Genomic DNA, 4,510 nt, shown 5'->3' with positions numbered 1-4,510 from the left:
TTAAAAGCCCTTTATGGGCTAAGATGGAAAGAAGTTCAGACAGGAAGATACATTGCAGTCCTCTAAATCTCACAGGAGGAGGATAAAAACAATTTCACATGAGCAGACAGCTGAAATTTCATCTTAATCTCATGAGAGTTTTATTTGCCACTAGAGCAGCAGCAGGTCAAATGAGGGGTTGCAAGAGCAGGTTGAGAATCAGTGATGTCACAGTGCCTCAATATTTCGTGCTTAGCCCTTGGATGCTTTTTATTCATTATTTTATTTAGTTATGCATCTTCCACAGTTTTGAATGTTAACTCCCCTCACCCCCAAAATACAGCAATAGAGTTACAGAGACAGAGATGCTTTCACTGCAGATGTTCTCCTTCAGAGTGTTCAGGAGGTCTTATGACCATTTTGGCATTGAAAGGAAAACCAGCTTTTTCATCCCAGTACATCTGCCAGCAAAAGCAAACCTGTCTGATTAGCATCTGCAATAATTAGGAAGTAGTTGCTGGCTAGCCAGTTTGGCACCCATCTGCAGGAAGGCTCGGAAGGAGGATTCCAGCAGCCTGTCAGCCTGACCTCAGTGCTTAAGGAAGGTTATGGAACAGATTATCTCGAGTGTGATCACATAGCACGTGCAGGGGATCAGGCCCAGTCAGCAGAGGTTTAGGAAAGGCAGGTCCAGCTTGACCAACCTGCTTTCCTTCTATGACAAGGTGATTCACCCAGTGGATGAGGGAAAGGCTGGGGGTGCTGTCTACCTAGAATTCAGTAAAGCCTCTTGTGGTGTTTGTGAGGGTCTCAGGATGAGGTGAGAGATGAGAATTTGACTCTATGTTCTCAGAAGGCTGATTTATTATTTTATGATATTATATTAAAAGAATGCTATACTAAAACTATACTAAAGAAAGAGAAAGAATACATCAGAATGATAAAGAAAAACCCGTGACTCCTCAGAGCCTCGACACAGCTGGACCATGATTGGTCATTAAATTAAAACAATTCACATGCTCCAAATCACATTCCAAAGCAGCAAAACTGGGAGAAGCTGAAGCTTCTCAAGGAGAAGAAATCCTGGCGAAGGGATTTTTCAGAAAATATCTTAGTGACAGCCTCTGTCACTGTCTCCCACAAACTTCTGCTGGAAAAGCTGGGAGCTCACAGCTTGGACAGGTGCACTCTGCAACTGTCAGGAGTGGTAGTGGAGGGAGTCACCTCCAGTGTACAGGGAACAGTCTGTTTAATATCTTTATTGATGACCTGGACAAGGGGATCAAATTCTCCCTCAGTCAGTTTGCAGAGGACACCAAGCTGGATGGGAGTCTTGATCTGCTGTAGGGTAGGAAGGCTCTGCAGAGGGATCTGGATAGCAGGGATCCATGGGCAGTAGCCAGTGGTATGAGGTTCAAAAAGACCAAGTGCCAGGTCCTGCCCTTGAGTCACAAGCACCTGTAGTGCTACCGGCTGGGGGGGACAAGAGGCTGGAAAACTTGCCAGCACAAAAGGACCTCAGAGTGCTGGTCAACAGCCAGCTGAACATGAGCCAGCAGTGAGCCCAGGTGGCCAAGAGGACCAGTGGCATCCTGGCTCGTTGCTTATTGCATCAGCAGTAGCGTGGCCAGCAGGACCAAAGCAGTGATTGCCCTCCTGCATCAGCACTGGGGAGGCCACAGCTCAAGTGTGCTCAGTTCTGGGTCCCACATTACAGGAAGGACATTGAAGTGATGGAGCAAGTCCAGAGAAGGGCAGTGGAACTGGGGAAGGGTCTGGAGCACAATTCCTGTGAGGAACAGCTGAAGGGCCTGGGGTGTTTAGCCTGGAGAAAAGGAGGCTCAGGGGAGACCTGGTCCCTCTCTACAACTGCCTGAAAGGAGAGTGTGTAGCCATGTGGGGATCAGTCTGTTCTCCCAGGCAAAGGATGAGAGGAAACAACCTCAGGCTGGGCCAGAGGAGGTTGAGAGTGGATGTGAGGAGAAATTCCATCACTGAAAGAGTGGTTAAGCATTAGAATGGGTGCCCTGCCACCAGGGAGGTGGTGGAGTCACCATCTCTGGAAGCATTCAAAAATGGTTGAATGTGGCACTTCACAGAATGGTTCAGTGGGCAGGGTGGTGTTAGATCTAAGGTTGGACATGATGATCTTGCAGGTCTTTTCCAACCTTAATGATTCTGTCATTTATGTAAACACAGAGCTACTCTCTGAAAAGCACAAGTCCTGTTTTGCTCATCTTCCAGTCCTCTCCCTCCTATACAGTCAGAGCAGCTGTTACACTCCCTGGAATGTGGACTAAAGCCCACCTCTGGGGTTAATGTGGTTTATGCAGAGCTTGGACTCAGGACTAGGAAAGAGCATAGGAAAGGGATAACATTTAACAGCCACATTAGAAAAGCCACTGAATTACAGCTCTCATGTTACCCTTGTGCTGTGCTAAATGACACAAAATTCTGTCCTGCAGTGGAGTCTGTAAGAAGAACAGCATTGATTGAAATAGGGGAAAATGGGGCATCTTTGATTTTCCTGAGCCTCCTCCTGGTGGAGGAGGATGATTTTACTTGTTACTTCCCCTTGGCTAATTTGTCTCCCTTTGACATTTTAAGGCAAGACTCAGTTGTTTTATTACGACAATGGTCAATGAATATTATGCTAAAGTACTGCATCAAGCTGTGAAAGAAAGGGGGAAAAAAAAGGTGTAGAGTATGTATTGGTGGCTTGCAATTTCTTCCAGGAAATTTTAAGAAACCAAACAACTTTGTATAGACATTTTTTATAACTACAGATAAGTTTGTCCAAAGATTATGCTGCTAATAAGCCATTTTTTAAGAACAGCAAATGGCAGAGGATGGATTCATGTGGTTCAGAGAATATGACATTGAACTATTTTAAGCCAAGTGTCATTAAGCTGAGCTAAAGGTCATATGGAAAAAACATAGAAGTTTTACAGTATATTTGATATATTACTAAGCATACAGACATACACATTCCTATATCTGCCTGGCCATGCATGAGTGCAGATTGGATTGCTAGAGCAGGGTCTCATAATTCACTACTTTTGCATATTGTTAGTTTACAATTATCAGCTGTTAATTTGATTCATTTCAGGGCACTTTCTCTGTAACAGAAAATTACATGCAAAAGTGCCTCTGAGTAAGTCTCATAATCTAGTATAGTGTGCTGCTGTCTAAACACTATCATATTTAGAGGTTAACTGTACCTCTCTAATGCTTAAACTAAGAAACTGAAAACACTCAGTCTCAGCCCAAAGACCGATTCCCCACACACAAATTCTAAACACAGTCACTGCTATGCTGAGAGGAACTACCTGGCTAGGCACAGGGATATTTTAACTTTAATTACTTAAATCCCTGTTAAAAATGAGATTAAAATCTTGTCACACACAGCTGTCTCCATTCTACCGTAGAGGTAAATTTCACCTCATCAGAAAGGTTCCCTATATAATTTTACAGAATTACTGGCTTTCTAAACATAAACCATATCCATCATGTTGTAGACAACTTAGTGGGTTTACTAAAGTACTAAAATACAAAAGCTTATGGTTTTAGCTTTTATGGTATAAAAACGAGACACATGACGTATATTTCTAAGTGGAAAAAAAGGGAGTTGAAATGATAGACATTTTACCTGACATGGATAGAGTAGTAGGCAAAAGATGCTTCTCAACTGGATACAGTTAAGAGATAATTTATTTTGCTTAACTTGCAGGCAGAGGAAAAGCTGCCTAGTCTGCCAAAAATAAAGCTGGTATAAAATTCCCTTAAGTCCTCAGAGGATGGCAGGGAGCCAACAGCTCCTGTGGCTGTTACAGGAGACCCTCAGTTCCATTGGCTGGGGGACATGCAGTATCACAAATCCATGGGGAAGGCTCTCCCCAGATGACCTGAGAGACCAAGAGGGGATTACTGCCTCTGGGGTAACAGGACTATCTCTAACACAAGCAAAGAGGGCCTTGGACTTGCCTTTTCCAACTCCATTTGAAACTGTCTTTGTGGGTGAGCGACTCTATTCCCAGGGCACATGGAGGCCCAGGTGCCAGCAGCTGCAGTGGCCCATGGAGCTGCAGTGTGAGCAGAACACTCATGGCTTGAATATGGATGTCTGTGTCATCACTTGCAAATACCAAAATGGAATTGCTGTAAAATAGGATGAGAGTATTGGAAGACAGGTGTGAAAGCAGCTGACAGTCTGGCCAGGCAACTGGAGGGGCCAGTGAGTCCCAGCTGCTGGAAAAGTGTAAGATGTAGACCCTAAAGAACAAGAATTACCAAAACAACACGCAGACCCCTGGCACTCCATAACATGGAGCTCAGGACTACAGGAGCAGGTCCTGTTAAGCAGCAAAATTTCATCTCCCCTAGCAGAAATTTGGTGTTATGATATATAGACCAGCCCTGAGCCGTTAGCTTTAAGTGATGGAGTGTGTAGATAAAGGCACCACAGAGGCGGTATGGAGTTTTGTTACCATGCAACTGTAAGCCATGTTCTTAAAACACTTCCTTATTTTGT

Source organism: Zonotrichia leucophrys, chromosome 1 (genome assembly GCF_028769735.1).
Source record: "Zonotrichia leucophrys gambelii isolate GWCS_2022_RI chromosome 1, RI_Zleu_2.0, whole genome shotgun sequence".
Classification (NCBI taxonomy): Eukaryota; Metazoa; Chordata; class Aves; order Passeriformes; family Passerellidae; genus Zonotrichia; species Zonotrichia leucophrys.
The sequence above is the reverse complement of the archived record's forward strand: the minus strand, read 5'-3'. Positions refer to the sequence as shown.